The following is a 24,198-nucleotide window of genomic DNA, read 5'->3' on the forward strand; positions in this document are numbered from 1 at the left end:
AGTGAGGTATCAGAGAGCCCTGGGGTGGTTCTGGTTGAACAATTTAAGTAGGATCCCCACTGGGGTTCCACAGGCTGCCTGGCTGCCTGGGTGTTCTTAATGCACAAGCAGTTCTCTGGGTTTAGGAGCTGGAAGCTCTTGGGGTGCACGTTTGTAACCCTGTGAGTATTCCGCCCCATCTACCTGGATGATCCGCACGTGAGTTGTTCCATCAGGGGCTGTGAAAGAGGATTTTCTCATCCTACCACCTCTGGTTATTGGCTGCCTAATTTCATCAAGAAGAAATTTTTTCTTATCAGCTGGGGTTATTTAGTAACCCCAAATACGGATTCTGCAGGAAAGGTGAATGAGGCCTTCAGGAGACTGAGGCACAAAGCACGTGAGTGTTGAAGCCAGAATCCCATAGGCCTGCCCCAGGCCCACCACCTAACGATATTTTCAGATGAAAGGGTTGGTAAAACTCTCGGTTCAAATGGAGACAAGTTAGGGCAGGGTTTTTGTTTGTTTGCTTGCTCTCTTTGAGAATTATTATGAGTTCATGGATTTTTTTAATTGAAGTGTCGTCAGTTACAATGTGTCAATTTCTGATGTACAGCGTAATTTCCCAGTCGTGCATATACACATATATTCATTTTCATTTGCAGCAACGTGGATGGACCTGGAGATTATCATTCTAAGTGAAATAAGCCAGAAAAAGAAAGAAAAATGCCATACAATATCACTCATATGTGGAACTTAAAAAAAAAGAAAAGAAAAGAAAAAAGAGGACAATAATGAGCTCATCTACAAAACAGAAACAGACTCGCAGACACAGTGAACAATCTTATGGTTACGGGGGAAAGTGGGTGGGAAGGGATAAATTTGGGAGTTTGAGATTTGCAAATGTTAGACATAATATATAGAAATAGATACAAAAACAAGTTTCTTCTGTATAGCACAGGGAACTCTATTCAATATCTTGTAATAACCTTTAATGAAAAAGAGTACATGGATTTTTATAGACTGAATGCTTCAGTCAACCAGAGTCATCATTCTCTCTGATGCTCTGCTTGTCTCCACTTTGGCCCGGGAGAGCCCTCTTGGGCTGTTCAGATCCAGGACTGGTACCCATCCTCTAGGCCATCTCAGCCCCACCCCATACCAATCCAGCTAATTGCATCTGCAAACTTGATAAACTGTTACAAGACAATCCCACAAGGACAAAAAAATACAATGTAAGTTTGTCCAAATTTTGCATCACAAATTCAATGGTATGATTTGCCTTCAGCCTCAGGAGAACTGTGAGATTTCCCTGAGGGCCTAGATGATTTCAAGCCCCACCAGCCTGAGAGGATAAGTTACAGGGAGGGGATGGAGGGTGGGTTCAGTCCAGAGGGATTACATAGCTGGATTGTCACATAAGAGTCACTCTGGGGTTCCCTGGGGAGCAGCAGGTTAGATGTGTGGCCCCTGAGCTCCCCAGAGATCTCTTGCAGAAGGGCCTGCCTGTGGTCAGGGCAGGCAGTTCGGGGCATGGCCTGGATGACCCCTCCTGTCTGAGTGAGATGTGTGGGAGTCACTGTGATGCCATGAGGTGGTGACCAGTCATGATGCAGTAATAAAAAACAGCACCATGGACTCTCCCTGGGTACAAATCACCACTCTCAGGCTGTTGAGAAACTGACTCGGGATTTAGAGGCACGTGGCAGGGGGCACTGAGTAGTCTTCAGGGATTACCTGTGCAATCCTCGACTTACAAGGGAGGAAACTGAGGCACAAAGCACATGAGTGTTGAAGCCAGAATCCCACAGGCCTGCTCTGTGGCTCCCACTGTGTGAGGTGGCCCCCACTCAGCCAGAGCCGGCTCCACTCTGCTGTAGACGGGACTGGTGGGCACTGGGAAGATGGCATGTGGGATGCACTCTGTAATCACTTACTTCTCAGGACTGTCATCAAAAGAAAACAGAATTCATGCCAGTTAAGTCCTAATGCACTGACAAAGCAGTCTGTCAGTTCGCACTGTCACCTAATAGCTCTCAAGCCCAGTAATTTCACAAGAAATCTGCCAACTGCCCCCCACACATTTACAGGGATTCTGAAGACCGTCCTTCACTGATGGCTCAGTGTTTGTCTGCGGTGTATTTAGTGGGTATTCTTTCTTCTAATTACAAAGGCACTATTGGTCCCTGTACTCCTGGTACAAGCTGGGAGCAGTTCCTCTAATTATAGGTTATAAAATAGCATTTTCCCTGTTAGCAGCCTGAATGGCTCTCACAAAGAGAATTAGGAAGTTTGTTATTTTGCTTGATGTGCCAAAATATGCCCATTAATTGCAGTGAATTGAGAAGAGAAAACACATACATTGACCTATGGGCTTCATTCATGAGCATCAAAATATTTGTGTCCTAAAGTGTAGCCTGGAACACATTCTCCACATTTGCCTTTTCAGATGCAGCTGTCATTCGGTTTTTTTTTTTCTCTTTAATTCAGTATCATGTCAGTTTCAGATTTTGAAAATTGAACTCAACATGCTTTTAAGGATATTTTAAAATATGGTTAGTTTTGTTTTAAGACTGAATATGCTTTTTAAAATAAAAAGACAGTGTGTTTTCCAGGATCCTAGCCCCTGTAGAATTTAACCTGAGTTCTTTAGGGTCTTCACTATCTGGCCACTTATGTCATACCCTTATCTATGTCCCCTTCACAGGACATGCCATTTGCCAGGCACTGTCATCTGTACCTGCAATGTCACAACCTGGTCTTAGACTCTGGAATGTTTTCAGCTCTAAGTAATAGAATAAGAGTCCTAGTGACTCAAATAAAACAACAAGTCAGAGCTTGACTCAGTGGCTCAAAAAATGTCAGGGCAGTTGTCTTAGCAGTTGTCCTGGCATGTTCCTCATACTACAGAGTGGCCACCGAGGCTCCAGCCATCACATCACCTTCCAGACAGGAATACACAGCTAGCTTCTGCCTATATCTCAGTGCTCTCCAGACTCTGTCAAGTGGCCCTGACAGTGGGAAGGGGTTAGGAAAAGGCAGCTGAGCCATTCAACTTTTCAACTGTTCTGAAATAAATATATATATATTTTATTATATATTTTAAATATATGTAATTATATACATTTATTATATATTTTCAATATATATAATTATATATATTTATTATATATTTTATTATGTATTTTCAATATATATACTTATATATTGAAAATATGGTGAAAACACCATATTTTCAAAATCTTTTTGAAATGTTTTAAAGGAAGAAAATGGAGAAGGAAAAGTGCCTGCATATAAATCTTGGGGAGTAGACTGTCAAATTTTTAAATTATTTTTTCCTAAACTGGAGACTTTAAGAATAATTTCTACTAACACTTTAGAAAGTTGGTAAAAACATTATCAGTTGTGCTTAAGAACAAATTTGGGCTACTGTTTGTTTGTTTGTTTGTTTGATCAAGGCCATCCTAGAAAATGTAGTATCAGGGGAGAGGTGAAATTTCTCCTCTAGGGACAGGGACAAAGCAAACACAGGAGCCTGTACTCCAGGTAAAAGGCCACTAAAAAAAGTCCAAAACCTGTGAGGAAAGGCCTGGAAGGTTCTGGTCTTCCTTCCACACATCCTTAAAACATCAGTCAAGCTGGGGTTCCTGGATAATACATAAGTCACAAGAAAGAAACTAATCATTTTTTGCACAAAATCTGGAAAGTAATAGGCCATCAGGTGTTCACTTAATAAGTGTTTTGCATCCATCAAGTGGCAGCACCACCTTCAGATCAGGGTCAGGGTACCACTGTAAGGACAGGAATCTCAGGGCACGGAGGCTAGGTAAGTACCCAGGGCCATACCTATGAACTAGAAAATGTGGTCCATCCATACAATGGCACATTACTCAGCCTGAAAAAGGAAGGAAATTCTGACACTTGCTATGACATGGGTGAAACTTGCGGACATTGTACTAAGTGAAATAAGGCAGTCTCAGAAGGACAATGCTGTGGGCTGTGTATAACTTTGTAATTCAGGCATAGTTGTTACTATTTAGGGGAAAATGTGATTTATATGGGAAAATTCATCATACAGATTCTGGAACTGAAAATTGAGTCTTTCAAATTTAAGCTGAATGAAGCCCCTTGTAAAATATGAAATTGAAAAAAGGATTAGCATTTTACAGACAGGCAAAAGAGTTACAAGAGAAATAATAAATAGTGATCTGTTAGAAGAAAAACAGACCATCTTATATAAAGAGTTTTCCTAAATGTTACCTGTGATTCAGAGATACCTTCCCACAATTTCTCATTTCTTTTGGGTAAGCTGAGTGACCATCATGAGGGTTGTCATGAAGGACTCCACACTAAATAAAGCAAACAGAAGGAGTGCAATGTCTACAAGAGGGCAAAAACATGATATTTACTTTAAATCTGCAAATTTAGGCCCGCCCAAGAATGATTTCAAATGTTTTCAAATGTCAGTTATGGAAGTGCACAATTTTATTTGGGAGTTCGAGATTTGGAAATACTAACTACTGTATATAAAATAGATAAACAAGTTTCTTCTGTATAGCACAGGGAACTATATTCAACATCTTGTAGTAACCTATAATGAAGAAGAATATGAAAACAAATGTATGTGTGTATACGGTTGACTGAACCGTTATGCTATACACCAGAAATTGACACCTCATTGTAAACTGACTACTTCAATAAAAAAAATCAGATTCTGTGTTATTAAAAAAAAAAAAAGGACAACGCTGTATGATTCCACTTATATGAGGCAGTTAGAGTCAAACTCATAGAGACAGATGTAGATTAGAGATTGCCAGGGGCTGGGGCACGGGGATGGGGACTTACTCATCAAGGGCCTCAGGTTTCAGTCGAGTGAAATGAACCAGCTCCTGAGAGCCGCTGGATGCCCTTGTGCCTGCAGTAGACAGTACTCAGTTGCACACATAAACCTTTGTTAAAAGGGGTGAGCTTGTTTTAAATGTTCTTACCACGATAAAATCAAAATTAAAAAAGAAAGAATACAACACTTAGCCAGGCCTGATTCTGAGGCCCAGAGTGCTCTGCTCTGCCCTGTGCCCCACGGGCACCCACGGGCGCAGGTGTGGGAGGACCTGCTCTCTCTGGGTGTTTACAGAGCAGAAGACTTCAGTCCCTCCCTCTGTTTTGGCCACAGTGCCTGCAGTTGGAACTCTCCCAGCCTGGATGATGGTGGCCCTTTGTGCCGCTCTCTGGGAGGACCCCAGATACGATTCTCAGGCCCGCTTCACAACCCCTGAGGCTATGCCAGGTCGCCCACAGGTCTCCACTCCCACCGCCATGAGGCTGAGGCCCAGGCTGCCCGGGGAACCACATGGTCCATGAGGGTAGGGCTGCCAGAGCAGCACATGGAAATACTCATGTCCATTTAAGTCATGTCTAACTACCCATGCGTGGTTTCATTGAGATCAAAGACAAATATTACCTGGGACATCCTCCTAACAAAATGATTCATTGTTTATCTGAGATAAACTTAAAGTGTTTAAGTTACATCCCTCTTTAATTCTATTTCCCTCATGATTTGGCTCTCCTTGTCAGCTGTTTTGCAGAATATGCTTACAACATTCCTTGCATTTATAACCATTTTCCATTTCCATCTTGAGGCACCTTCTACAGCAGCAACATGCTTCATTTCATTCCTTGGCCCGTTGACTATTTATTACTGAGAAAACATGCTCAATATTAGCATTGTAAATGAAAAATATTGCAATATCAGTAAACAAAGGATGCTGTGGCCATCAGGTCGTCAGCCACGAATGCCACTGCTGACACTGAGTAAAGGGAACTCAGGATGCAGACAGGCAGGGAGCCCACCTCTGCAGCCACCCCCAGTGTTGCCCCCTGAGGGGACTCAGGATGTGAGAGAACAGGACACTGGTCCTAGAGAGCCAGGTGCACATCGAAGGAATGATTCCAGTGAGCCCAGATCTTTGCACCTTCCCATACATGGAAAAGCACTAAATTTCTTGAGATGTCTGGTTTCCTTGTATTAACAGTAATCTTTTGATGGTCCGACTACTTGGTCTTTGTTGTGAAAACTCCAGTAGATCCTGGCTCCTGCCCTACCTCTTTGGAGCGGTCCCTCAGAGCAATCTGAGGGGCTGTCATCCCGAGCTTAAGTCCTCAGAAACGTCCACTGAACAAAAACACAACTCTCAACTTCCAGGTTGCACATTTTATTTCAGTCAACAGCATTATGAACTGGTCTACCGAGCAGGTACTGACATAAAGCACCTGAAACTCTGAAAAACTGTGCAGCAAATTTGAGTTCTGGAGGTGCATAATACCACCCTCTCTGGTATAAGTTACTTTTCCATTCCTCGGAATTCTGTTGTATCTCTTGCTCCGTGACTTTTTAAAATGTTGTTTGCACACACACACACACACACACACACACACACACACGAGCATCATCGTCCATTTTCATTCCTTTCCTCTCCATCACTTCAGTGACGCCCTACTTCTCCCCATGCGGGGAAGCCCATTTGGTAACATCCACAGAAAAGAGAAAAATTTGCTCCAAGGGCTGAAATCCATTTCAAACACGACCATGGCAAATGCCATAGCAATGATCTACTTTAAGTCAGAATTTCCTTTTCCGCTCATAATTAACACCCCTTTGAAGAACAGCATTGACACTTAAAGGAATAAATATTTCTTCATTTTTTTTTTAACGGATTCAACAAGTTCCTTTTAACAAAGGAGGGCTGCAGTAGTGCTGGCTCCTCCGTCAATTTGCATAATCTTCTTGCTGAAGGGATATTGAAAACTCTGCACAGGAAATAAGCAAGACTTCACTCCGGCAATCAGTTCTGAAATCAACATGAATTGAGGGGGGCTTTTCTTCAGAACTGAAGTATGATTTCAATGCTTCAAATAAACTGAGGATTCTCTACATTGCATCTTTAAAGAGAACCAACCATTTTTGAATGTGAGAGAATCGAACACAATTTAATGGCCACAGAAATCACCGAAGTCCTCTGATTGCTCAGTTTGAATAGTACACATGCTGAAGGTAGAGAACCAATTCATGTCCATGGCCTTGATGTCAATACAAAGGACATCAAATGCTGTCTGAGCCGCATTAGGAAAAACAGGCAACACCTTCTATGGAATCTTACATGCCATGCTTCAACTTTTGAATAAACGTTGCCTCTTTATGCAAATATCCACCAAAAGAGAATTTATATCATCTCCACTCAAAGCAGGGCAATTATTTTTTTCATCAACGCCTAACTCAGTAAGAGAAAGTCTGAAAAAAAAAAAAATCACTATGGTTACTCATGACTCTGCTGGAAAAGCTTTTACTCTCAGTAGCCTTAAAAGCCAGCCTTTTTCAGGAGAAAAATATTGCACAAGCCAAGGGGAAAATTTCTCCCCTCATTGTGATTACTTGTGTCTGTGGCTGTAAAAAGGTGAGGCAGGGAGATCTTTGATAATATATGGAATGGAAATGGAGAGGTTACATTTGTGTTATTTCAGGAGTTTCTGTGACTGACCCTTGAGAATTTGCTTCAAGGTTGGAATCAGAAAATACGACATTGAGACAGTCATTGAAGCTGTTAAGACTGATGGCTGTGGACAGAGTGGGAGTCATTACAGCGTCTGCTGCTGTTCCTGGACTTTCTACATCTGAATTTTTGTTAAGCAAAAGAAAATTTTTTTTTACCTTTTTTTGGTACTAGTTGAGGAAATCATACATCTTAGCCTCTGCTGGTTTAGGTTTGACTTGTGTCTGAACAAAGAGCTTTTAAGAGAACTTTCTTTCTGCTTGGTAAATGTCCATTGCTCAAAAAAAAACTTACCAGAACATTTGCACTTGCATTTTGGCATTTGGGGCTCAACCACACACACAAAACATAAATAATGGGAACCATGGCAAAATCAAAAAGACTGAGTTGGGTAGTCTCACAGCTGCCAGAATACATTTGTCTCTCACAAGTCCAAACTCAGAACTAACCATAAATGGAGTTTGAACTCATCAAATGATTATAGGCTTGGGAAAGTGGAAATAAACTGCAAAGAGATCGAAATTACTATTTGCCACTCAGGACAGCTGTAGTTCTGGGGCTTTAGCCACCCCCTCGAAGTTCAGTTGATCTGATTGAAGGTTTTGGTCCCTGGTGCTCAGAACAGGGGGCCTTGAGAAGCCCCAGTGGTCAGGATGGGTCCCAGGAGTGGGGCTGTCGCTGAGGGGGTGATTGTCAGGGCTGGGGCTTGTCCTGGCTGTAGACACTGGGATATTACTGACTTATGAGAAAAATAAGTGTTTTCCATTCTCAGCATGGCCCCTCCCTCCAGCCCTGGTCCCACCCACAGGAGAGGCCCTAAGGGATCCCCAGACCTTCATTTGTGGAGGTCAGGCTTTCTCATTGGGGTGCCATGTCTGTGATCCTCATTCAGTGAGTGTGAAGGCAAATTAACTGCCAACTTATTGGTACATTATTGAAAAAAGCTGACTATGGAATATTTAGGGTGTCCTGAAAAAGGCCGTACAGGATGCAGGGCAAAACCATGAAATATAGGACGCGTCTTGTGTATGCAGGATGCCTGGCTACCCTAATTTAAGATTCTCTGGAGAGAAAGTGGGTCATTGCTTTTATATCCCCTTCACTCTGCCAAGGTGATGTGAGGCCGGCTCGGCTTCAGATCCTTGACCCCTTAGCAGACCTGATGGGAGGGCTCTGTGTTACTGACTAGAAGGTGGGGCCGTCGCTGAACCGGCTGAAATGGGGGAAAGGCCTGACTTGGGGGCTCCTCACTCCAGCCACAGGCTGCCAGGTCTCAGCCACACCCCCAGGCCGATGTGAACTCTTGCCTGTGCCCTGGGAGTGCTCACTTGGTCAGAGGATGCTTTGTGGCTGGTGGTGATGGATAGGCGTTCCCCACCATTTCTACAAAAGCAATTCGACTCTGTAAAATAGTTTGGTGAATAGAATCACTTCGTAGCAAATAGTCTAAATAAAAAGCATTCACTTCTACAGGAATACCTGTCAGAGAAAGGCATTCACTTGGGAATAGAAACAAAAAGCACACAATACACATAAGAATGAGATTAATGAGAGCAGTAGGAGCTACTGGGGACCTTCCTGGAATGTGTCAGAAGGGAAGAAAGCCAAGGGGAGGGGGCACATCACATGTTCATGGACAAGCAGGATGAATATTGAAAAAAAGGGGTTGTTCTCTACGAATTAATCTGTGGATTTAATGCAAATCCAACCCTTTAAACGTCTTAAAGGATTTGGGAATGAATGAAACATTCGAGAAAAAAAACCCTAAAGATAAAAGGAAAACATATGTGCAAGGTTATCAAAGCTTCTGAAACAAAACAGAAACAATCAGGAATTCAAGCTGGTGCTGGTGAGCTAAAACCGTGGAAGGATATATAAGCGAAAGACAGACACACAGATCAAAGGCAAAGAATGAAAACATCAGTGCCTGAAACTTGCAAGATAGGGTACATTTCTAAGGAAGGGATGGAAGGATTTGTTAATGAGCGTTCTTAGACCAAGTGGATAGCAATCTTGAGGGGGAGCATATTGGATTCAGACCTTCTATCATGTGCTAAAATTAAATTCAGCTACATTAAAGCAATATCTGGAAAAAATAAGATTTTAAAAACTCGCAGAACGTACTGTATAGCACAGGGAACTATATTCAATTTCTCATAATAACATATAATGGCAAATAATCTGAAAAAAGTTATGTATGTATATGTATAACTAAATCACTTTGCTGTGCACCTGAAACCAACATTGTAGATCAATTTCAATTAAAAAATAAAATAAAATAAAATAAAACTAGCTGAAAACAAAATTATATGATCATGGAAGACAATTTCTTCAAGTCTGAGGCAATGGGAGAAATCACAGAGGAAAAGTTAGATTCTTCATGCAAAAACATTAAATGATATCATTTAAAAACCTATGATATTATAGAAGGGAGGGTATAGCTCAAGTGGTAGAGTGTATGCCTAGTATGCACCAGGTCCTGGATTCAATCCCCAGTACCTCCTCTAAGTATAAATAAATAAGTGAACCTAAAAAAAAAAAGGAAAGAAAGAAGTAGGTATTTCATTTAAAAAAATAAAAATCAGAGGCTAATTGTTGAAGATATTCACAGCATGTAGACTTGCCCACAGCAGTGAGCTGGAAGTGAACTCAGGTCAGGCAGGGTTGGTTTAGATTTTCTCCCCAGAGAGTTTTCTGAGGCTGAGTTTCTCTGTTCCTCTCAGAGGAACGATAATCCTGCTTTCTTAGAACTGTGGAGGAAATGAGCACTGATAGTGGATGTAGAGCATCTGGCACCTGCTACAAATGATAACTCTCACTATGACTACCACGCAGAGTGTCTGCGCTGCATAAAACCCTCGCTGACATTTTAATAAGAAAAACGATAGTCCCGTCGATAGGGAGGGAGAGGATTTGAAGAGACAGAATGTCCCTTTCCCTATTTATGCTTCTCTGTAAATTTTTTCTCCTTCATCTATTTACAAAAGACGAATAGCAGACCGTCGCCCGATAACTTGGTCGATTCCTTTAGGATTTCTTAGTGTTCAAATGAAAGCATCTTCGATTCCTTCAAGCCAGTCCAACTTTTTAAAAAGTATAAAGAATGAAATCAGTAAAGGCTCAATGCTTGTGTGAAAGCCGGTGCACACCTAGATTGCCCCGTCCATTGTTCATTCATAGGAACCATCACATGCAGAGGGCAGAGTGTCAACAGCCTGACTCAGTGTCCAGAAAGCCCCAAGGCTAGGGTCGTGCTGTGGGCATAAAGATGTGTCATCCTGACCCTGGACCCTGGATGTCAGCCCCTGGAGGGCTTGCCCGTCTGGTGGCACTGCAAGGGCAAATACTAATTTAAGAAAGAGGTTTAGTCCTCCTGGTGAAAATAAGGGAGAGATATCTCCCTCCTTTCCTTAGAACTTCTACTTTAAGAAACTTGCAATTGTAGGTTTCTTCTCTGCCCCTTGAAATTGTATGGAAATCTGTTTAAAAGCCAAGAAAGGAGATGCACAGACACTAATTACCGTATATAAAATGGATAAACAACAAGTTTCTTCTATAAAGCACAGGGAACTATATTCAATATCTTGTAGTAACTTACAATGAAAAAGAATATGAAAACCAATATATGTGTGTATATGTATGACTGAACTATTATGCTGTACACCAGAAATTGATACAACATTGTAAATTGACTCTACTTCAATTAAAAAATAAATAAGCCGCTCTCCAGCTTTACAGCCCAGGAGTGTCTTTCTCAAGCATCTGGAGCCATCTCTTTGGAATGTCAACATCCAAGAGAGACAGCGCCCTGTCTCCCAGTGTCCGTGGGGGAGGCAGCGACCTGAATTCGGTGGCTGCCTGGCCCCTGTCACAGCAGAGGAAACGTTTGTTTTTCTTTTGTATAAAGCCAATCAGCAAACACAGGTGGTCACTCCAACAACCAGGCGAATCTAGGAGGAACTGTGTGTGACAAACGATGCTGCCCAGTCTCCGACCTGAGAACTAGTTGTGTTTATCTTGGAAACACATGTGAGAGGGGTTGTGTGCTCAGCACCTGAAGGGAGAGGTCATTTCCTGTCTCTGCAGCCTCTTAGCAGGTTGTCTGGGATACATGTCACATTCTGTTTTATTACTTCCTCAGTAAGAAAACTGTTTTCTTTGCTATGTTTCTGAAGAGGTTTCCCAGGTTGGGAGAAGCTTTTGTTTTCAATCACATTTCCCCAAAGGTGAGCAGTGGTGTTGGTGTTGTCGGCAAGAAGGCTCTTGTCTCATCTCAGAAAGAACTCAGAAATGAGAACGAAGGTCAAAAAAGCAAAGCAAGGATTTATTAAGGAATAGATAGCATGCTCTCAAGGGACAAGAGGGCAGACCCAGGTGGTAGCTGCCCCAGGTTTCCTTGGCAAGCTGGTTATATGGGTGTAAAAAGAATGGGCAGAATATTCATTGGCAGGGAGGGGTCTGGGGTGGTGTTTCCTGAACTTCATCCCAGCCCCACCTTCCCAGGTGGAAAGGAGGGATTTTTTTGTCCTTATTTAGTCTTGATCAGGAAGTCGGATGAGGTCATAATGAACAAAAGGTTACATTTGAACAGAGGAGATTCCTGTCTTGTCCCACCTTTCTATGCCTCCAGGACACTCGTCAACCCAGAAAGTGTGGTTACTTATCAGTCGGGAGATTCCTGTTTTTCTTGGTCTGTCCAAGGACCCCTATTGTCCACAAGATGTATGGTTTTCTGCCATTTGGCCAGTGTCCCCTTTTCTCCGCTCTAACATTGGGTGGGCAACGGTAAGACGTCTACACTGGGGACCAAACCCTCCTCACTCCTAGTCAATAGAATGAGGCCCATTGAGGGTTGTTGCAAGAAGTCATACCATAGATGAAATCCAGACTTTCAGTCTATGCTCAGGGCTCCTGTGTTCCCGCCCCTTCCGCCTTGGTGTGGGACTAAAGACAGAGGAACCAGTTGAAGGGGTGCCTGACTGAGTCCTGTAGTGACAGGAGAGATTCCAGTTATGCTGACCTCAGCCTTCAAGGGGGATCTGAAGAAACAGCGCGTCCCCAGCCTCCCAGCCTGGGCCTGACCAGATGACAGGACATTATCTTCCCTGTCCGTTTTTCCACTGGCATAAGCCTCTCCGTGCCCAGGTGTGCTGAAAAGGGGAAATGCAATGAAATATGAGGAACAGAGATACTTGGGAGTTTTGCTGAAAGAATTGCTGATCTTACAAGGAAATTTCGCTCTCTGAAGATTTTAATGCCAATTTTGCACATGCAAACATTTTTATCAGCTAAGTAGAATTTAAAGCAAAATCCAGATTTCTGGGGCTCATTGACTCACAGACTTCCAGGCCTCATGAAATAAGAGCCAGTTCAGTGGGATCAGATTTCCCAAGTCCAAGTGGCTGCTGCTTATGACCTAGAACTCCACCTCCTGTCATCTGAATTACTTCTTTCCAGTCCATCAGCATGAAAAATGTGATGGCCAAGGTCAAGTGCCTGAAAGCACTTGCTTCCACTGTGCGGACATCCAAGGTGGGTACTTCAGACCGGCTCCTGGATCCCCATCCTTGAAGCCCAACAAATGAACCACAGAGAACCAAAGCAGAGAAACCAGGCTGGGGGACCTGTGTCCTGGGAAGCGAGTGACGGAGGGCCTGGTGACAGGCAGCCTGTCATCATGACGGTGGAAGATGGGGGCCTAGCGGCCACGGAACAGCATTCAGTAGAGGCTGCTCTGCTGGTACTGCTGAGAAAGTAACGGGGCATCTATTAACAGATTTTCAAATAAAGGACTGTGGCGAGCATAGCTTCAAAGAGATAAAAGTGCAACCTCTTCGTGAGAAGGAAACCGCAGTGTGTGCTCGGTGTTTTTAAGGAAATTAAGGGCAATGAGATAAAAACGAGATAATAAACTAAGACTTTGAGATAACAGGGACAAAGGGGAAAAGAAAGACTGTGAGGACACAGATAATGAGTATTTGCTTGTCTAGGAACCCTGGCTGCTCCAGAGCCTCACCGGCCCCACCTGCACCCACATCCACACATGCCTGTGACAGGGGGTCCTTGGGAGCCCCCAGTTTTCCCAGGGTGGGGTGACCAGGCCCTTCCTGACTGGTAAGCCATCCTTCCAGAATATGACGATGGCTGGGGTAGGCTCAGCCGGGTCCGGAGTGGTGACATTTGGCAGACTCTGCAAAACCCGGGAAAAATTCGGGCCCAGCACATCTGCTGGCTCAGGCTTCTTTCTGCCTCACCAGGTACCACTCATCCCGTTTTTCCAAGTTCAGGAAAAAGCTGAGCGGTCCAGGCCCCTGTACATCTCCTGGGGTTTGCAGAAGGGCTGGGACCTGGCCTTGATGGGGGCAGGGGACAGTGGAGGAGTAAACGGCCCTGCTGCCTGTGAATGAAAAATATTGCCAGTCATATCAGTAAACAAAGGATGCTGTGGCCATCAAGTCATCAGCCGCTACCGCCAGCCCCGCCAACAAGCGGAGGGAATTCAGGATGCAGACAAGCAGGCAGCCTGGCCTCTGCTGCCACCCTCAGTGGTGCCCCCGAGGGAACTCAGGATGTGGGAGCACAGGACACTGTCCTAGAGAGCTAGGTGCAGATCAGAGGAATGATTTCAATAAGCCCAGGACTTTGCACCTTCCATGACATAGAAAGGCGCTAAATTCTTTAACTTGAACTATCTGTTTTTCTTCTAATAACAGTCATCTTCTGATGTTCCAACTACCTGGTCTTTGTTGCAAAAACTCATATATCTTGGCTTCTCCCTTGCCACTTTGGAGCAGTCCCTCAGAGCGATCCAAGAGGCTGTCATCCCGAGCTTAAGTCCCCAAAAATGTCCACCAAATAAAACATAACTCAGCTCCCAGGCTGTGCATTTTATTTCAGTCAACACGCCCTTTCCTGGGTCCTTCCAGGTGGTCAGTGAGCCCCCCGAGCCCTGGGGAAGGGGCTGCTGCCCTCACTTTCCTGGCTTCCTGGGTTTCTGCCAACACCTCCAGGCGGTGGGGACGAGCATCCTCTCTGGACGGGACAAAACCCAGACCAAGTGGAAGGCAGAGAGTCTGAGGTCGGTCTCACTCGCAGGTGTTGGCAGTGTAGGTACTCCTGCAGCTGCTGCCACGACCGTGGCTGTGGCTCCTCTCCTTCCCGGCATTTTCTTACTCTTTCCTTCCCCTCGCTCTGGCAGCTGCAAATACTGAACTGATATGAAGAAGGAGTTTTAAGAAGCTGGAAGTGTGGGTGCTTATGCGCAAGCAGGGCCATCAGTAACCCCAGGAGCCCCGTACACTGGAGCTCATATCAATGTATCTCTTCCCCCAGAAACTAAGTTTATCGGTGCCAACGTAGACAAGGAGGGACAGGGTGTCTGAATGAACAAATGAATGACTGAATGGCTACTCAGTTGTTATCCCCGCTCCGCCCCGATGTGGACCACGGAGGCTGACTCTGGCGTCTTGCTGGTGTTGATGACATGCTAGTGAGTTCCTAGGGCTAAATGTCCAGAAATGGCATCTGCTTTGAGCTCCTGGCCACCTCATGGCTCCGGCCCTGGCAGGAGGTGTGATCTGGCAGACCTAAGGCAGGGCCAAAGCGCGCGTCCCAGCCGCAGGACCACTGGATGCCGTGGCCCCAGCCAAGGGTGCAACTGGGAGGCCCTCACACCGGGTCTGTCATCCAAGCTCACATGCTGTGTAATGGCTGTTCCATCCTGTCTCGGCCCACATCCCCGCCCATGGAAATACTGGCGAATGTGTACCCTGAGGGTGAGAAGTCCATCTACACGGTTGGCCCTTTCCCAGGAGTTGCACCCTCGATCTGCTCAGGGTGGGGCTGGGACCACAAAGAGAGAGGCCAGCCAGGCAGCAGTGCCTTCAGGGAGCTCCCCTGGCCAGAGTTGAGACTCCTGTTCTCAGGATCTGCAGGGGCAACTGGAATCTGCGTTCTCTTGTGAGAATGATGGAGAAACACCCGGAGTTCTGCTGTTGGGTTCTATGAGAACGGAGCTGGACAGCACTTGCCAGGCTTTAGTAGAACAGAAAGTGGTCACCCAGTCCTGCCACCGGCAGAGAGCGGCTGTGCTCTCAGTGCTGGATCTGCCGCTCTGAACTCGGCTGACTGCTCTAGGTCTCAGGGGGCTTCCCTCCAACAGAGAGAGGACAGGAAATCCACGGCTCCTGACAGGACCAGGACCCCAGAGCCCAGGAGAGAGGACACACCACGTCCTGTACAAGTTGAGGGAGGAGGGGTGGGCCGGGTGGGCAGCACGGGGGATGGCTTCTGTTCCAGACAGATGTTTCATCTAAGGGGGATGGGAAGCCACCAGGGTCTGTGTGTGTGTGTGTGTGTGTGTTTCTTTTTTTTTTTTTTTTCTAAATTGAAGTATAGTCAGTTACAATGTTGTGTCAATTTCTAGCGTACAGCATCGTGCTTCAGTCATACTTATGCATACATATATTTGATTTCATATTCTTTTTCATTATAGGTTACTACAAGATATTGAATATAGTTCCCTGTGCCATACAGAACAAAAAATTTTAATCCACTTTATATATAGTAGTTAATATTCGCAAATCTTAAACTCCCAATTTAGCTCTTCCCGCTCCCTTCCTCCTCCGGTAACCATAAGTTTGTTTATCAGGACTGTGAGTCTGTTTCTCTTTTGTAGATAAGCTCATTAGCGTCTTCTTTTTTTTTTTTTTTTTCTTTTAGATTCCACATATGAGTGATCTCATATGGTATTTTTCTTTCTCTTTCTGGCTTACTTCACTTAGAATGACGATCTCCAGATCCAGCCATATTGCTACAGATGGCATTATTTTATTATTTTTTTATGGCTAGTAGTATTCCATTGTCTAAATATACCAGAGCATCTTTCTCCAGTCATCTGTCGGTGGACATTTTGGTTGTTTTCATGGCTTGGCTATTGTATACAGCACCAGGGGCTCTTAGGCAGAAAGAGACATCGTCACGTTTTATTTTGAAAGGGAAAACCCACTGGATACCGTGGTGGTTGGAATTCTGTCGGGGTGCAGGCTGGGTGGGGATACAGCGGGGAACAAACATGGCTGGACGTGGGCACTGCGATGTAAAAGTGGCTTGAGAGCACTTTATCCCATGACACCCTTCAAGGCTTAATGAGTGAGTCCTCTGCAGCAACACTGGACTTTGACTCTTAAATGCTCACTGCCCTGGGCTTCCCCATGGTCTTACACAAGAGCAAGGCAGGCCCATGCGTCTCTGTCCAGAGAGGCCCAGAGGATGATTCGCCCTCCTTAAGCAAAGTGGAAAAACCCTGTATGTCAGGCATCTGCAGGAGGCCAGGGCAATTAAGCGCCCGTAGGGAGGGGAGAGGGACTGTCCTGCTGATGGTGGCCACCTGCCTTCCCTAGGTGGAGGTCTGTGCTCGGCCCCCTCCGCTCCTTCAGGAAGCCCTGTGGCTGAGTTGGTTTGTCCAAATGATAGTCTGGTATGAAAAAAAGTATGTCCACATTGGGGAACCCGCCACCCCCAGGGGAGAGAGGGGCCAAAGGCAGCAGGTTTCCATGCCTCTGCCCCCCTCCCCATCCCCTGGGACCTCCTCTGAGAAAGGCCTTCATGGGGTTGTCCCCTCTCCCCCCACCTCTCTTGGCCTTGCTGAATGCCCTGCTCGGAGTGACGAACACAAGGCAAAGTTTCATCAAATTAAGTTGAGCCCAATAGTGATTTCACTGAATCCCCAGAAACCTTGTCTCCAAAAACTCTTCCGCCTCTGAGATCCCAAGAGAGAATGATTTTTATTGAGTGTTTTGTTTCCTAAGGTAAATGACTGTATTGAAAGCCAGCTGTGCGGGGCTGCGGTCTGTGGTCATTGTAATCCACACAACTCACCCCCTCTGTTTGAGGAGGAGCCCCTGGCATCTCCTTCTGCCCTGCCCCCGAGAGACAGCAGACAGCTGGCAGGCAGGGGCAGGAAGCCTGGGCTGGGGGTCGGGTCTCGCTCTGGGAAGGCACTGCCTGCCGCAGCATCCCTGGTTCTGCCTTGCGCTCCTCCATCCTTTGAATAAAACTCTCAGAGAGTCCTAGCCCTGGAGGGGCCTTCAGATGCTCCGTCACTCAGGCCACAGAGTTTACACATCTTTACACACGTGTGTGATCCATTGATAGGAAGATTATCAGCAGACCCAAAGTGACAAAGCCATTTGCAATATGCTATCCTGCATCATTTAATGTTCCTGACACCAGGGTCCATCCAAGAAATGCTTGTTGGGACAAAGACTCTCTCCCTGAATGAGCTTGACCAGGTTTCTCTGAGCCTCTTCTCTCCCAGGCCTCAGTCCTGGGCTTCATGCTTATCCTGGAAGAGCCCTTTATAGCAAGAAACCTGCTAAGCCAGTGTAGAGGGAGCTCCCCACCTTGATATCTGATCAAAGTCCACATCTCCCACCCTCCCCAGGTGATGTCTGACCATCCTGGCCTGCAGAATCCTGGTAGGCTGATTTGGCCAGAATCCCACCGCTTACCCCTGATGTCTCCTCTTAGTGATTTTCCAGCCACTGCTCCTTAGCTGGAAACCTGCACTTGCTGGTTGAACCCAGCCCTGTAATGAGTTCTCCCTTTTCCTACTGCAAACAGTTCCTGCGTCAGATCTGGTTTTACTGCTTTAACTGCTGCCTGGCTTTGGTTTTTCCCAACAGCCATTGGGAGAGAAATTCTGTCCCCGAAGCAAACACGAAGATGCCTCTTTGCTCAAAAGCATGTGAGGTTTATATACTCTGATGCAATTCTCCACCCCCAGCTTGGTGTCCCACCTGTCAATTCAAACTTGACAGCTACTCCCTGGAGGTAGAGCAGACACCCCAGGTTAGGGGCAAGATTCCCAGCGAGACTGCCCCACCGTAGACGCCAGCCACCAAGGGGGGTCCCCAGTTCCACCCTCCAACAACAGATTCAGGGGTCACAACCCCCCTCCCCAGGTTGGATGATTTGCTAACACAGCTCACAGAACTCAGGAAGGCACTGTACTTGGTGATTATTGATTCATTACGAAGGAAGAGTTAGAGGAAGAGGACCATAGAGTGATGTCTGGGAGAAACCCGAGTGCAGGATCCTCTGTCCCATGGGGCCAGAGTGCACCACCCTCCCGACACGTCTGTGTCTGTGTGCTCAACCCCAACCACAGTGAAGTTTCCCGTTCACTGCACCAGCAGACAAGCACTCATAGACTCCAGTGGCCGGAATGCAACACCATGAACTGTGCAGAACAGTCTTTGTTCTTGGTACGTGTCATACACGGCCACCCCTCTGCCTCTGACGGTGCTACGTGCCCTTCTTTAAGAGACAAGGTGTCCATCGCGGCATCACTGAGATCCCGACCAGTTGGTAAGCCCTGCCATCTGAGGAATGGTTGGAGGAACCAGGAACACCGTCCCTGGAGATTGCTCGGACGTGATGTACTGGAGCAGGCGTGGGAACAGACATTGCAGCCACCTCCAGGGAGAAAAGCTAGGATCAGAGGGTGGGAGCCACTGGGAGGCACGTTTTGGTCCAGCTGCAAGAACGCTAATGCTTTCTAATAAACAGAGCTGCTCTGCTGCAGAATGGCCCCTGGTGAGGTGGTGTTTCTTTAGGACAGAGAATTCAGGAGATTTTCAGTGACCATCGAACCAGTAGGGAGGGGTCCTGTGTTCAGTGTGGGCAACCTCATCGAAGGACCTATGATGTGAAGTTCTCAGACCTCCCTTTGCTCTGAGTAGGTTTGGAGATGTGGTTTGCAGCAGCTCACACCACTCAGAGGTCATGTAATGTTGAGGATATGTTCTATTTCCATATGTTTTCAGCTTACTTTTGTTACCTCATTTAATCCTTGAGTTCCTTAAGGTTTCATATTATACATACTTTTAACTTTAAGCTTTTCCTGACATCCAACAAACTACCTGAATTACCTAAAATGAAAAGATTTACCTGCAATTCTCCGTGTTCAAAGGTTTCCTTTGTTCTCCGTGTTTTTCCTCCCTTTTCACAATCCCTAAGGAAGAACATTTGAGATTACATTTTAATGTGATTAAAGCACTGGAATGCAGCCGGCAGTGTCCTGGAGGTAATTATCACTGCAGTCAAATCTAGACGGGGTCTCCATGAAAAGCTGATACCAGTGAGGATTTTGTTTTGACTGCTCTTTTTATGTGTGTGTATGTGCATATATATTCAAAATATATATATGTATTTATATGTGTATATATATTCTCTCTATATTGTATATGTATATATATATTCATTGGAGTATAGTCAGTTCAAGATGGTATATCAATTTCTGGTGTACAGCAAAAGGCCTCAGTCATACATGAACATGCATATTTCATATTCTTTTTCACTGTAAGTTACTACAAGATATTGAATACAGTTCCCTGTGCTGTACAGTATAAACTTGCTGTTTATCTGTTTTATATATGGTAGTTAGTATCTGCAAGTCTCAAACCCCAATTTATCTCTTCCCACTCCCTTCCCTCCCCTGGCAACCATAAGTTTGTTTTCTATGTCTGTGAGTCTCTTTCTATTTTGCAAATAAATTCATTTGTCTTTTTTTTTTTCTTTTAGATTCCACATATGAGCAATCTCATATGGTATTTTTCTTTCTCTTTCTGGCTTACTTCACCTAGAATGACGGTCTCCAGGTCCATTCATGTTGCTGCAAATGGCATTATTTTATTCTTTTCTTACAGCTGAGTAGTATTCCATTGTATAAATATACCACTACTTCTTTATCCGGTCATCTGTCAATGGACATTCATGTTGTTTCCATGTCTTGGTTTTTGTAAACAGTGCTGCTATGAACACTGGGGTGCAGGTATCTTTTTGAATTAAGGTTCCCCTTGGATATCTGCCCAGGAGTGGGAGTGCTGGATCATATGGTAAGTCTGTTTTCAGTCTTTTGAGGAATCTCCATCCTGTTTTCTGTGTTTTGATTGTTGGTTAGTGATGAACTGGTTTGTTCATTTTCTGTGCCTTTACATGTTATTATTAAACATGCCCAACCCCCTCTAAACAACTCACTTGATGGGGAAACCAGGCTCCTGCCCCTGGTTATCAATTTTACCTTGAATTTCCTTTCATCTGAGCAAGGCTGTGCTCAATCTACTTTCAATATTGAGCAGAGATTTGGGGTCTGGAGGACGACTTGGTGGCTTTAGCAGAAAGTAACTAGACTAGCAGCGGTCTTCTTGGGGACCTGGTCCTGTCCCAAATTCTTTCTTTTCTAGTCCAGTTCTATGACTTGCCAATCATGTGTCTCCATACCAACGTGTTTTAATCCTGAGTGTATATTGGCATATTTGGCAACTTAGGTCACCTCTGTTGTTATTCTCAAACCATCCTTGCCGAAAACATCAAGAAAATCTTCCCAGGACCACCACCGTTCCCCATCCCCCCCCCCCCACACGCTACCTTTCTTTCTATGTTTAGGAAGGTGGGTGTATATCCACATCCTTTCTTTTCTGTTTTCTCCACTGCTTCATTGATCTATTACTACACCAGAAAAATCATCAATTTATTGATTAAATAATTACATCTTTGTATAATACTGAAAATTAGTCCATTCCACATATCATTACTCTTCTTCCTCAAAAATTTCTTCGGTCACCTCAATCACAGATTTTTTTCAAATAAACTTTCATAAAAGCTGGCTACCAACTTTAAAAAGATACCTCACTGTAATTTTCTTTGAAAATTTATTAGACTTTCAAATGAAACATATCCGTAGAAGAGCCTGTGGGAAAGATGGACTGCTCATTCAGTTATGTTGGGACAACTGGCTAGCCATATCATAGGACTAGAATCCATGTCTTCTCATAATATCGAAACAAATTTTATAGAGGGATAAACGTTCAAGTGTGAAAAATAAAGCAAAACCAAAAAGTTGGTGGAGATCTGGTTCTGGGTAAGATGTAGTTAGAACACGGTGTGTCTCTCCCGCACAATGAAGTTAAGGACCATGGACAGAGCACCCGAAGTAGGGACATGAGTAAATAATGTAAATAATGGTGGATGGATTGGGGAAGTAGGCAGGATCTTGAAGTACCATTAAACCAGAGCTAGGTTCTTGGTCTCTTTTATTCCTCAGTGTCCCCTGGCTGGGACTCAGGCTGCCCAAACCAAGAGTGGTCACCGATGAGACCAGAGCCTCAGGAAGAGCCCTCTGGCATGGGCTCAGAGAGCAGAAAAGACAGAGAAGGGTGAAATCATCTTGCCTTTTCCCTTTTCTTCTCTCTGTCCATGCTCCAGCCCCCAGGCAATTCCCCAGTGGGAGAAGTGGCTGTAGGAGCAGCAGAAATGGTGGTAGGGACAGCAGAAGCCGCAGGATCCCCAGGTACTCAAAATGCTAGAGAAAGAAATCTTCCTCCCAATCAGAGGAGCTGTTGTCCCAGGAGGGCAGGGTGAGCTCCTCCTGCTTCTGTTCTCTCCCCGGACTTCCACCAGTTGGCCCAGGATGCAGGTGCCATCTTGGGAAGTGCAGGGCAGAGTAGTGTAACTAACTATAGCATCAAGACCGACAAGGAGCTCCACGGGGATCAGAAAGTAACGGGGAGATCTCGGGAAAGAGCGAGGAAGTCGTATGGTTGTTAGTGAGCTCTGTGAACCCGACTCCAGACACCACATCAAGGAATTTGAGACCTGAGCCAGGGGATATATCATGGGGTCCCAGGCTGGTCACAGGTAGCACACAGGTGGGCATTTCTGGATAGTGGTGCAGAGGCTTTGACAATGGAATGAACACTGAGACCACAACCCACAGAAGGCAAGTTGAACTTGAGGCCTGAACTTAACCTAATTCCACATACACACACAATTTCTCAGCACACAAAGAAAAATATCAGCTTGCATAGGAAAAAACAATCAACAGCAGTTGATGCCAAGAGGACAGAGATGCTGAATTATCAAAGACTTTACACCTGTTATGATAAATGTACTTTAAGAAGTAACAGTAAACCATCTTGAAATGAATGGAATGATAGACAGTATCAGAGAAGTAATAGAAAACATGAAGAAGAGATAAAAGGAAAGAATGAACCTCAAAAATACAAGAAGCAAAATGAAAAATACACTGGTAGCAGAACAGACATGAGAGAGGAGTCAGACTTTAACATCACAGAAGAAAAAGACTGAAAAAGGAAACCGTGCCTGAGGCTTAGTGACTTGTGGGGCATTGCTGGAAGGTCTAACATTTGTTTCCTGGGATTTTCAGAGAGGACGAGAAAGAGTTTGGTACAGAAAATAAATCTGAAGACACAATGGCTGAAAATTTCCCAAATCTGGCAAAAGACCTGAACCCACAAATTTAAGAGGCAAAACAAACTTCAAAAATAATAGACTCACTGAAACAGAATGAAGACATATTATAAAGACACTAAGAACATGAAAAAAATCTTGAAATCGGTCACTGAAAAATGATGCAGTGCCTATAAGGGAACAATGATTCAAATGATTGTAGACTCTCATCAAAACCGTGGAGACCAGAAAGAAGTGGAAACAGAGTTTTGAAAGAAAAGATCCATAATTCTGTATCTATACAGAGAATATCCTTCATAAAGGAAAGCGAAATAAAGATATTCTCAAAAGAAGGGAAACGAAGTGTCCTGAATGCCAGCCAACCTCTCCCAAGAGAATTACTAAAGAAAGTTACTCAGACAGAAGGGAAGTTACTAGAAGGGTACGGAACATCAGGAATGAAGGGAGAGGAACAGAAATGGTCAAATATAGTAACCTACTACTCTTCTCTTGAATTCATTAAAATGTGTGACAATTGAATGAAAAAAAAAGTGTAACATGGATTGAAGGGGTTGTCAATGTATACAGATACAATTTATAGAAAATGGTACCAAGAGGAAGGATAAAGGACTTTCCATGGTGGTGAAAATTCTATATTGCACTTGAAGTGATTAAAATATGGATTCTCAATGGACTGGGAAAAGTTAAGTGTGTGTACTGTAATCCTGAGAGCCGTCAGTATGCAAAATAGATAAAGAGATATACACAGTCAAAACTGGAACAGATATATTAAACTGGATTATTAAAAATGTTCAAATAATCAATACAAGGAGGAAAGGGGGAAAAGAAGGATAAAAAGCAGAGGACAATCTTATGGTTACTAGGGGAAAGGGGGTGGGAAGGGATAAATTTGGGAGTTTGAGATTTGCAAATGTTTAGCCACTATATAAAAATAGACAGGAAACAAATTTCTTCTGTATAGCACAAGGAACTATGTTCAATATCTTGTAATAACCTTTAATGAAAAGGAATATGAAAAAGAATATATGTATATATGTGCATGACTGGGACACTATGCTGCACACCAGAAACTGACACATTGTAACTGACTATACCTCAATTTCCAAAAAAAGTGGAGGAAACAAACTGAAAGCAAGTAATAAGATAGTAGACTAAATCCAAAGGTAGCAACAATTATATTATATGTCAGTGGCTGAAGCACACCAGTTAAAAGATAGAAAATGTCAGAACAGATGAAAAATGTGACCTAATTCTATGCCATCTGGAAGAAACTTACTTCAAATATCAAGATATAATTAGGTTAAAAGTGAAGGTCTGAAAAAGGATGTAGCATGCAGGCACTGAGTAGGAAAGATGAAATAGCTGCATTATTTTCAGACAAAGTAGACTTCAGAGCCAA

Source organism: Camelus dromedarius, chromosome 7 (genome assembly GCF_036321535.1).
Source record: "Camelus dromedarius isolate mCamDro1 chromosome 7, mCamDro1.pat, whole genome shotgun sequence".
Classification (NCBI taxonomy): Eukaryota; Metazoa; Chordata; class Mammalia; order Artiodactyla; family Camelidae; genus Camelus; species Camelus dromedarius.